At 53.8% G+C, this 11,771-nt stretch overlaps 1 long non-coding RNA gene across 1 annotated transcript; it reads right to left on the reverse strand.

Moving 5' to 3' along the window:
* Positions 1 to 555, reverse strand: LOC144247883 (uncharacterized). The gene is made up of 2 exons (XR_013341356.1): positions 498 to 555; positions 1 to 319 (listed from the first exon to the last, which is right to left on the reverse strand). It is a non-coding gene; the product is annotated as an uncharacterized LOC144247883 (long non-coding RNA).
* Between the last annotated feature and the right edge of the window lie 11,216 nt (positions 556 to 11,771).

An 11,771-nucleotide genomic window follows, 5' to 3' on the forward strand; every position in this document is an offset into this window, starting at 1 on the left:
TATTGCAACACATCCTATATTTATACGCTAAAGAAAAACAAAAAGAAGGAAAGAACAATCTTGAGGAAATGAAACATTCCTGCTGGCTCGGGTGGCCCTAGCAGACAGAGCCCCTGGGATCAGCTCTCTGCAGAGCTCCAGCAGCACAGCCAGCCGAGCCCCGACAGACGAGGCCGTCTCCTCCATGCCCTGCGGAGCCGATCATGCAGGCTGCCGAAGATGGAAGAAGGAGCTCTCTCTGCTTCCTGGAGGACGTACAGTGTTTGAATTGCCAGGCTTCCGACGGGCACGCTGATGTCATTTGCCATGCCTTCAAGGGCTGAAAGAGAGAAGGACAGAGCCAGGGTCAGTTCCCGCATCTGGGACCCGAGTAGACCCCCGTGCCAGGGCCATCCCAGCCGGCTCTGGCCATGGCCAGCAGGGAGCAGGGACCAGCCGGATCAGCCCGAAGGTGCTCGCCACAAACCCCCCGCTGGCAGCCTGTTGCCCTCACTCACCCTCAGAGATGAGCTGGAGCTCTTCCTTCCTCCCCCGGAGGTGCCGCCCGGCCGTCCCTGGGAACACAGAGCCTGTCAGCCCAGCGGCACAGCTCCTGCCAGCGGCGCTGCCAGCCCTGGGGCCACACGGCCTCCTGGCCCGGCAGGGCTCAGCCCGGGCCCTCGCCGCTCGCTGCCGCCCCAGGGCACGGCTGCCAGAGGCGCCGGGCCCGGGTGGCGCTGCCGGGGCAGCAGGCGGGGCTGGGGCCGAGCTGCGGCGGGGCGGGGAGGGAGCCCGGGCTCGCGGCTCACCCAGGAACCTGACGGCCGCCTCTCGCAGGGGCTCCTGTGGGCTCTGCAGGTAGGGCAGGGCCCGGCGCAGGTGCTCGGCCGCGCTGCTGCTGTCCTCTGCCAGCTGCAGAGAGCGGCAGCAGGGAAGGGTTGGCGCGGGCTCAGCCCCTGGGCCGGGCGCTCCCCGCGCCAGCCCCGGCCTCCCCTGCCCGCACAGCCCTGAGGCGCGGCCAGCAGCCGCCGGCGCCGGGCTCTGCAGGGGCAGAGGGCCGGCTGCTGCCCGGGGAGCCGCGGGGCCGCCCCGCAGCCCCGCCGGGCCGCGGCTCCATCGGCACCCGGCTGGGCCCGCAGGAGCCTGGAGCAGAGCCCGCGGGCCTCGGGCTGCAGCAGCGGGCAGGGGCACAGCTGCCAGCCCGCACACCGAGCACCGCGCTCAGGGGCTGCTCCGGGCTGGGGCTGCGGCTTCCCGGCCCTCCTTACCAGCCACTCGGTGAGCTTCCACAGCTTCTTTCTCTTCACCAGTTTTTCAAGATCCCTCCTCTCCAAGAGCTCGGCCGCACGAAGCAGCGTTTCTTGAGAAGCCTGGAGAGCAGCAGAGACACGGAGATGGCCCCAGAGCCCAGGGCACAAGAGCTGTGTCCCTGTGCCAAGGCCTGGAGGAGGCTGCAGCCCGCCAGGTGCCAGGGCAGGAGGCAGCCCAGCCCCCTGCCAGGGGAGCAGCAGCAGCCCACGAGTCCTCACCTCTGCCACTCGCTGGTTCTCATCATGGCAGTGGAAGAAGAGTGGCAGCAGGCTCTGGCGCACATGTGTCTTCATAGCCTCTTTTTCATTTTCCTCTGGAAAAGTCACCAATGTTCGGAAGAGCAGTATGGAGAGCAGCTGCACCTGTCTATTGTCCTGTATGAAGGGAAAAAAAAAGACCTCAGCATCGGCTGCATGGGGCTCAGCTTGTTGCAGGCCTGCAAAGCCACAGGGCACAAAGTATCTGGGCAGCCGCCAGTGTCCGTGGCTGGGGGCAGTGAGCCTTACGTGGTCAAGGAATGGCAGGAGCGCCTCAACCAGCTGCAGTGGGATGGGGCTGGGTATCAGCATGTCCTTGTCCAAGATGATAAAGTTGAGGAGCATGACTGTCATTCTAACTATCTCTTCATCCGCATCCCACAGGAGCTCCACAAGACTTTCAGTCAGGCTCCACATTTTTTCTCTCTGTGAGGAACACAAGTTTGTGAAATGCCATCCTGCTGCCGCAGGGCCTAGAGACCAAAGGGCTGTTCCGAAGCACTTGGGCAGCTGAAGTGGGAGGCAGGAGAGCTGGGAGCGGCTGGCCCAGCACCCAAAGCCCAGCCAAGCCCAAGCGACTGCATTCCCGAGCGCAGCCTCTGCCCCTGTCCCCTTCTCACCATCGAGGGATCGTTGATGAGCTCGAGAAGGGCCCTGAGCGCCAGGTGACGCCTCTCCTTGCACTCGCTCCTCAGGTGCCTTGACAAGATTTGCAGGACTCTGTTAGCACGGCGTTTACTCAAGTCCAGGCACTCGAGAACCTGAAAGGCACAGGGCAGTGACAGGGGACCGGCCAGCAGGAGCCCAGAACCGCACAAGGCTGGGCCCAGGCAGCAGCACAGGGCGCGGGCTCCATCCCAGGCAGCTGTGGCTACGAGAGGGCAGAGAGCTGGGAGGCAGCTGAGCGAGGCAGCGCTGGCCATCAGGCTCACCTCCACAAGGAACGCCAGGGAGGGCAGCTCCCAGCGTGGCTCCTGTGTGCTGAGCAGCCGGAGCAGGTAGCGAGCGATCTGAGAGCACAAGGGGATGGAGACACAGGACATCTCCCTGCCAGGAGACAAAGTAACCAAGACTGTGGGCCAGGGGGACAAACCTCTCCCAGGACTGACTCACAGAGGTCTGGTCTTTCCCCAGCATCCTGCAAGGGCCCCTGGGCTATTTGGGAGGCGGCTCCTTGTGGGCACCCTCCTCTCCCAGCCTTTTCCAGTCTGCTTGGCTGTCCCTCGGTGACAAGGCCTTCTGGCCCATGACCACGGGGACTGTGTGGGGCACCCTAGGCACAGAGCACAAATGTCAGAGGCAGCAGGGTGAAGGGGGTCTCACTTGGCCAGCAGACCCACGGCATGGTGGTAGGTGTCAGCACACAGCAGCGTGTCCCAGCCACACTTGCGTTCCATTGCCACCACCACATCCTCATACTGCATTTGGCAGAGCAGGGACTTCAGGGTCTGCACTGCAAACCTGTGTGCAGAGCAAAGCCCAGGTCACGCTGGAAGCATTGGCTCCTGCCCAGGGATATCGCAAGGACAGGAGAACTGGGATGGAGCACCTGTTGGGACTGGTGGCAAGGCCGTATTGCTGCTGACATCCCTTCCAGAAGGTATCAACCTCCTCTGGATTATCCAGAGTGCTGAAGAGCACTTGGAAGAGCAGATGGACAAATAGGCGGGGGAAATACGCGGTCACAATATGTGGGACACAGGGCTCCTGGAGGATCTTCCACATCACCACAGTTGCCTGCAAAGGACAGAGCCCCTCGTGACAGCGCTCAGTGCCGAGGTGTCCGTGAGACAGGGCCCAAGCACGGGAGGGAGAGGCCCGGAGAGATGCAGGGGCAGCACCAGGCCTGGTGGCCCTAAAGCTGCCCCAAGGCCAGGTTTCAGCCCAGCGCCTGAGGCAGGGAGATGCAGTGGGGGAGGGAGGATGGAGAGGTGGCCTTGGGGCCAGCAAAGGCCAGTTGCAGAAACTCACAGCCAGGACAAAGACACCCGTTTTGTCCCCATCAGAGGTGCATGTGCTGTACTCTGGCCAGCTCCCCAGCACATCGAGGAGTATCAGCTGCACCGGCTCCGCAGTCCTGGACGAGCACATGATGCTCTTCCACATGGTCAAAGCAGCTCTGTGGGGTCAGAGCTCTGTCTCAGGGGGGGTCTAGGACACAGCATTGTGGCCTGGGCAGCAGTGGGGACCTGAGCTGGCTGCCGGCTCTGCCTCTGCCCACTGCCCCTCGCCAGCAGCACTCAGGCAGCCCAGCCCTGTGGGGACAGGCCCTGAGGGGCAGTGAGGGAGCATGGCAGCAGGCGTGGGGGCTGATGTGCCAGGGCTGGCAGAGGGAGCAGCCAGAGGGCCCTGGGACTCTCTGTTGGTCAGACACCTGGCACAGGCTGTGCAGGCTGATGGGCTGGGGAGCCCTGAGCCCTCTGGGCAGGTGGGCACCGTACCTGTCACAGGATGGGGCCACACGCAGGAGCGTCATTACTACGTCAGCGGGCTGTTCTTTGGTGAGATCCAGCAGGGTCCTGTCCAGCCTGTGCTCAGCAAACTGATTGGCCATGAGCCACTGGTGGATGTACCTCACCATGGCAGGCACCTGAAGAAGGCAAGGGGAGACTTGGAAAGCTGCCAGAGGGAGGAATATGCCCAGCTTCCCCAGAGAAGTGCTTCCCTTGCCACCACACTGCCATGGCCTCAAAGGCTTCCAGTGACCAGCAGGCATTGCTTGGGTGGCCAAGTAATTCCTGGGAGGCTCAAACCCTGGCCACAGGCTGCTTACTTGCTTTGCATTGGAAAACCCTTCCTCTACCAGCATATCCAGCAGGGCAGCACAGGTCTTAGTTTTGAAGATGTGTGAATATGCTCTGAGCCCTGTGCCCATGGTAGTCTCTTCCTTCTGAATCCTCTTGATGAATTTGCAAACCAGCTGTAGAAGAAGGGCAGGAAGGCAGGGATGTTCCATGAAATTCTCCAAGCGTGGTACTCGGCTGAGCGGTGCCAGCAGGCCCAGCCCAGGTGGGGATGGCTGCAGGTACCTGCGCTGTTCTGCGGAAGCGACCCCGGGCGGGGTCCTGCTCTTGTGTCTGGTCCAGGGCTGCATCTGGCAAAGAGTGAGCGCAGCCAGGGCTGAGGGGCTGCTGGAGAGGCCGGAGAACACAGCCCAGCCCTGCGCTGTCCAGGCAGGGACAGCCCCGGGATGCCCCAGGTGGATGGAGCACGGCCACTGCGGGGTGTCTGCCCGGGCCCCTCTTCTGTCCTGTCCATGGGCATGGCCCCAGGGGATGGGATAGGATGGGATGGGATGGGATGGGATGGGATGGGATGGGATGGGATGGGATGGGATGGGATGGGATGGGATGGGATGGGATGGGATGGGATGGGATGGGATGCGATGCGATGGGATGCGATGGGATGGGATGGGATGGGATGGGATGTGACCAAGCTGGCTGCAGCCCAGCAGCCCAGCTCTGCCACTCACCCTCCTGCAGATGCTTGAATGGCACCACCTCTTCAGTCTCATGCGCTGGGGCAGCTCCAGGGCCTTCTTCCTCTTCCTCCACCCAGGCCAGCTTGGGCACTCTTGGGGGTCTCTGCTCCATGTCAGTGGCTGGATTTGTGGCTACTTGCAGGACAGATGCCTCGGAAAAGCTCCGAGTCAGCAAGTCCTGCTTTCGTGCCTGGAGGGCACCTTCAAGAGAGAAACCTCAGGAAGGCTACAGGACAGCAAGTCCTGCACTCTGTTCTCGAGGGCTCCTGCCACAAGGACAGGAGTCTCCTATCAAGGATGGTGCTCTGGCCTCGAGGGCACTGGCGGCAGGGATGGGAGATGCCTCCGAGGCACCAAGTCCCACGCTCTGCCCTGGAGGGCACCTGCAGAAGAGAAGCCTCGGGAAGGCCACGGGTCAGCAAGTCTGTGGTCTGGCCTCGAGGTCAGCTGCAGGAATAACACCTCAGAAAAGCTCTTGGTCAGACATGAACGAGTGCGCTGTGTGGGGGCTCCTCACAGCACTGCTCTGTCCCGTCCTGTCCTCTCAAGTGCACGGAGCACTGTGGCATGGTCCTGTCACCAGCAGCTCCTATGTCACCATGTGTCACAAAGGGCCCTTTGACACGCTGTTCCATGCCATGGTGACCATGCTGCATGTGTCACAAAGGGCCCTTGCACACACTGCCCCCTGCCCTGAGGCCACCCCCTGCCCACCCAAAGTGGCCCAGGTTGGAAGGAATCCCTCACCCCAAGTGTCCAAGACAGCCTGACAGGATCTTTAGGAACAACTCAGACCATTCTCACTTGCCAGATTCTTCTGTGCTCCTTCCTGCTGGCAGGAACACCTGGAGCAACTGCTGGCAACACTTGGTCTCTGTCAGAAGCTCTCACTCCATGCTGAAATTATTTTCTCATTGAAGGTATTGCCTTCAGCACAAAAACAGCAGTGAAGGCACAGAAGAATCTGGCAAGTAAGAATCCTCAGTTCAGGAAAGCTTTACTTCCCATTGCTCAACTCAAGGCGTTCCAAAACATTGCAAACTTCCCAAATTAATTGGGATAGCCTGAGGACATGAAGATTTGGAATTTTGCTTCCCATCTCAAAGCAGCAACTCATTTGCCTTAACCTCATCCATTGAGGGTCACTTTCCAGAACATAACACTACACAAAAAAGGGCAAAACCAAGTGCCATTCTTTGGTTTGCAAGTGGTTTTCTATGAAGGGATGATAATATCCTAATTATCTTAAGGAATAAAAGCTCGCAAGAAATGAAAGTCCACTCAGTGTTACAAAAGTAGCCCAAATAAATGAATAAGAAAGGAAAAAGGGTTAATCCTCCCCCTGGTAGAGATATCTAATTGTCCAGTAAAGTACAGCTCTCCCCTCTTGTTCCTTGCAGGAGGATCAGGACCATGAAGAGGAAAAATCACCAATATTCTTTCTGCCCTCCGTAACCAAAGCTGTGGCAAACCACAGATGCTGCCTTCAAACTTACTCAAATTCCAACCTAGACCTCTCACCTTCCAGACAACTCCTTCTCCAACACCCCACCACCACCAGCCCCTCCAAACTCCCACAACAGAAGCCCTCAACACCCTTCCAGAGGCCCCAGCTGTCCCGGTCCCGCTGCAGAGCTTTCCCTCCCTCCAGCAGACGCCCTGGTTCCCTGCACGTGCCGTGGGATGGCACTCAGGAGGATCTGCTCCAAGGCCTTCCCCTGGAGCAAGCTCAGGCTGCCAGGCCTATGGATGCTGGATCATCCTTCCCACCGAGCCTTCCCGTGCACGGCTGTTCCATCTGCACCTTTGGGCTCAGCTCAGACTTCTCCACCTAACCAGGAGTGTTGCAGTGCGCTGTGCAGGCGTGCTGGGCGGCTGCGGCAGGGGCGCGACCGTCCCCCTGCGAGCTCTGCAATTCCCAGTTATCCGCAGGTCTGGCGCAGGGACAGACAGCGATGACACGGGTCTTGGTGTAGAACAAGATGGATTTATTCCTGGGCTCCCGACAAAACTGGGGTGGGGGTCGGGGTGAACAGAATTTTTTATGCAGCAGCTCAGCAGGAGGGGTGTAGGAAGGTGAAGCAATGAGGATGTGGTAAGGGAGGAATATAAGGTGGGACAAATAGCTTATGAGCCTATCAGGGAAAATGGGGGGGGAATAATACAAAGTAATGAATGGGGTGTCGAGGGCATCAAGACAGACACAGAACTCTCTGGAGAAAGGGGTAAGGATAGGGAGGATTGACAACTTGGAAGGGAGGAGGTTAGGGAAGGGCTTGGGAAAACTGGCAACTGGGAAAGGGAGTGGATTAGGGAGGGGAAGGGGGGCAAACATGGATTCAAAGCAAAACACACCACAATATCTCCCTGTTTCTTTTTACAAAAGAGAGGAGAGTTCTGGGCTTCAAAACAAATTAATGAATCTATTATATAACATATCATCTACATAATCTATCATATAACAGATTTTAGCATATGACAAATTATTACAGCAACAGAAAAGAATTCAATACTTATCAGGAAAAAATGAACTACTCATGACCATAACACATGGGGTAAGGATCTTCTTCACATAAGAAACTGAATATGAAATGTACTAAGTTATTATATACGGAATCAGGGTTGGGAGTAGGAATTGCAGCGGAATGATCTTGAAGTAAGACTGGGCTTGAAGCATGAATCACCGAGGAATCTGGAGGATCTGGCTTTCTGGGGTTCTAAAGTGATTTTGGAGGTCACTCCTCCTGTAGGATGTGATCAGCGAATGGAGATGTGGTCTTGCTCATTTTATTTTATGCAACCGTGGGTATTAACTGGACAGAGTGAATCCTCTCTCTATAATATATAATTTAACAAGCAGATTATTTTAAAGTATCAAGAATATAATGAACAATTTTTTAGTCAAGAAATTTAGTTGGAAATTTGGAAAAGTGGTTAAACAAAAATCAACAAAGATCATGAAGTTTAAATAAGGTCCAAAGGTAAATTAATTAACTCTTTTTCCAAAGTGTACTGTGAAAACTTTAGAACAATATTGAAATGAAAAGGAACACTTGGTAGGGTATAATTAAGGAAATGGATGGGGAACTTGGGCAGTCACTCTTGAATAATTTTGTTATTATATTCATTCAATTGTTTATTTTTATTCAGATTGTAATAGTTTGTTTTTTTTTTTACTTTGGACCGTTTTTTCCTATGTGATCTTTCTTTTTACAGGTGAAACAAATTTTTGACTTTGATGGGCAAACACTTGCCTCATGTCTCTTTTTTCTATACTTAAAACATGTTCTAAATCGTTCTTTTTGGTTCTTTTTTTCATTTATCTTAACTGTGGAAGCTTGTAGGCTAATGATCTTGAACGGTTTCTACAAAGGGTCAGGGGCTTTGGGAAGATTCTTCCAAAAATTAAATACCAATTGAATTCATAATTGATTCAGTTCATAAGAAGAAATATTGTTACTTTGGCGACTGCCACAAGTGTTATGGGCTATCGGTAAGGGGAAGGACCTGGGCACTGCCGTCCTAGGGAGAGACAAAATGGAGGATTCCAGGTGTGGGTTTCAGCTCCACCTTCCTCCGAAGGAGGTCCCTCCATAAAAGAGGGTGATCTCCCAAGAAGGAGGGTCCCCTGACGGGAGGCCCCATAGGCGATCCTCCCCCCAGAGGAGGAGCCGGAATAAGGAATGGGGATGGTCCAACCCCACCTTCCAACAAAGGGGACTGGCCTCCGACACACAATTCCTGTAGGGGCCTCTGCGGAAGGGGTGGGGCTGGCAGGAAACTTGGGGCCAGAGAAGAAGGGTCAAGGCAGGAAAGTGGGTTCCAAGCTGTGTGGCCAGCGTCACCTTGGAAAGGAGTGCCGGGTGCACTGCAGTTCCCTCGAGAGCTCTGAACAGTGTCCGGCGGGGCGCTTGGGATGCTGTGGCCAACACCATCCCCAAGGGAGGATAGGGTAGGGTTTTGGGAAGTCCAAGGGACAGAGGGTACAGGGAGCTTCACAGAAGCCACAGGGGAACTTACAGAGGGCTGTGTGACATCACAGAGATGCCCATGCGATATCACAGAGAGCTGTGTGACGTTACGGAGGTGTCAGTGTGACATCATAGAGATGTCATTGTGACATCAGAGGAGGAGGTTGTGTGACTTCACAGAGAAGTCAGTGTGATATCACAGAGAGCTGTGTAACATCACAGGGATGTCCATGTGATATCATAGAGAGCTGTGTGACATCACAGATATTGTTGCAACATCACAGGGATGTCCATGTGACATCTCAGAGAGCTGTGTGACGTCACAGAGATGTCAGTGTGGCACCTCAAAAAGATGTGTGACCTCACAGGGTCAATGTGACATCACAGAGGTGTCAGAGTGACATCACATAGATGTCCTTTTGACATCACATAAAGATTTGTGACCTCAGAGGGTCTGTGCGACATCACAGCCATCTAAGTGTGACTTCACAGAGGCGTCAGTGTGACATCATAGAGATGTCAGTGTGATGTCACAGAGATTAACAGGAAGTTCTGTGACATCACAGAGATGTCTGTGTGACATCACTAAAAGCCCTGTGACCTCACAGAAATTTCAGTGCAACATCACGAAGAGCTGTGTGACATCACAGAGACGTCCATGTGATATCACTGTGATCTGTGTGACGTCACAGATGTGTTAGTGTGGCATCAGAGAGATGTCACTGTGACATCAAAGGAGGAACTGTGCAATCACAGAGGAGTCAGTGTGACATCAAAGAGAATGGTGTGACATCACAGTGATGTCAGTGTGGCATCACAGAGAGCGGTGTGACGTCACAGAGATATCTTTGTGACATCTGAAAAAGCTGTGTGACATCGAAGGGTCTCTGTGACATCACAGAGGTGTCAGAGTGACATCACAGAGATGTCTTTGTGACATCACAAAAAGCTTTGTGACCCCACAGGATCTGTGCTACATCACAGCCATATAAGTGTGATGTTACAGAGAGCTCTGTGTGACATCATAGAGATGTCATTGTGACATCAGAGGAGGAGGTTGTGTGACTTCACAGAGAAGTCAGTGTGACATCACAGAGAGCTGTGTAACATCACAGGGATGTCCATGTGATATCACAGAGAGCTGTGTGACGTTCTGGAGGTTTCAGTATGACATCACAGAGAAGTCAGTGTGATATCACAGAGAGCTGTGTGACATCACAGATATTGGTGCAACATCACAGGGATGTCCATGTGATATCACAGAGAGCTGTGTGACATCACAGAAATGTCAGTGTGGCATCTCAAAAAGATGTGTGACCTCACAGGGTCACTGTGACATCACAGAGGTGTCAGAGTGACATCACATAGATGTCCTTGTGACATCACATAAAGATTTGTGACCTCAGAGGGTCTGTGCGACATCACAGCCATCTAAGTGTGACGTCACAGAGGTGTCAGTGTGACATCATAGAGATGTCATTGTGACGTCAGAGGAGGTTGTGTGACATCACAAAGATGTCCGTGTGACATTATAGACAGCTGTGTGACCTCAAAAGGTCAATGTGACCTCACAGAGATGTCAGTGTGACGTCCCAGAGATGAACAGGAAGTTCTGTGATATCACAGAGATGTCTGTGTGACATCAGCAAAAGCCCTGTGACCTCACAGAAATTTCAGTGCGACATCACGAAGAGCTGTGTGACATCACAGTGACGTCCATGTGATATCACTGTGAGCTGTGTGACGTCACAGATGTGTCAGTGTGGCATCTGAGAGATGTCATTATAACATCAAAGGAGGATCTGTGCAATCACAGAGGAGTCAGTGTGACATCACAGAGATGTCTTTGTGACATCACAAAAAGCCTTGTGTTGGAGGGTGCCGCGGGAGACAAGACTCATGCTATCATGATCATCAAGTCTCAGTTTATTGTAACAGATTACACAGTTTATAGATGTTTGTTAATTAGCTCATACATATTGCAAAAGCCGAGCTCATGATTGGTTGCTATGTGACTTGTACTATTATCTTAAAAGTATCTTTATGATCGATACATGCCTGTCCAGCTGGCCTTGCAGCTAGAACAGCTTAGTACTTCTTTGTTCTTCTCTATCTACTTCTACATACCAAGCAGTTTCAATATCCTGCTTTCTGCACACCATCTACTCTTCAGGGCCATGCGAACTTTGCAGCAGTCACGTAGCCCTCCCTACTTGGATAAATTTTACAATATCATGTCCCTTGTTGTTCAACCATTCCTCTGTCAGGCTCTCTTCATCTCCCCCGTTTTCCTTTTGTACAAGAAGGTGTGCATTCAGCATTTTTTGCAAAAGCTGCTGCATTAAGCCTTGTAAGCAAGTAAACACACAGGGCAAAACACACAAAAGTATCACAATTATGCTTAGAACTATTATGTTATATTTGATGATGTCCCTCAACCATGGTCCGATCCCCAATCCTTTCAGCCAGCCTTCCAAGCCCAATCCGTCCTCCACCTTCAACTGTTGAGTTAGCTCGGTCAATTTTCGTATTTGCTTATGGATAGATGTAGAGTGATCAGATAAGTTCATGCAGCACATTCCTTCAAATTCCTCACAACCATGACCTTGGGCTAGCAATAGGAAATCTATAGCTGCCCTATTCTGCAGTGTGGCATGTCTTACTGAGTCTACGTCCAAAAGCAGGTCACTTAGGGCCTTCGATGTAGCGTTTGTGTGTTTAGCTAACCAGCATCCCAGCTTGTTGAGTTGAGCTAATGCTCCTGCTGAGGCA

Source organism: Lonchura striata, chromosome 35 (assembly GCF_046129695.1).
Source record: "Lonchura striata isolate bLonStr1 chromosome 35, bLonStr1.mat, whole genome shotgun sequence".
NCBI classification, from domain to species: domain Eukaryota; kingdom Metazoa; phylum Chordata; class Aves; order Passeriformes; family Estrildidae; genus Lonchura; species Lonchura striata.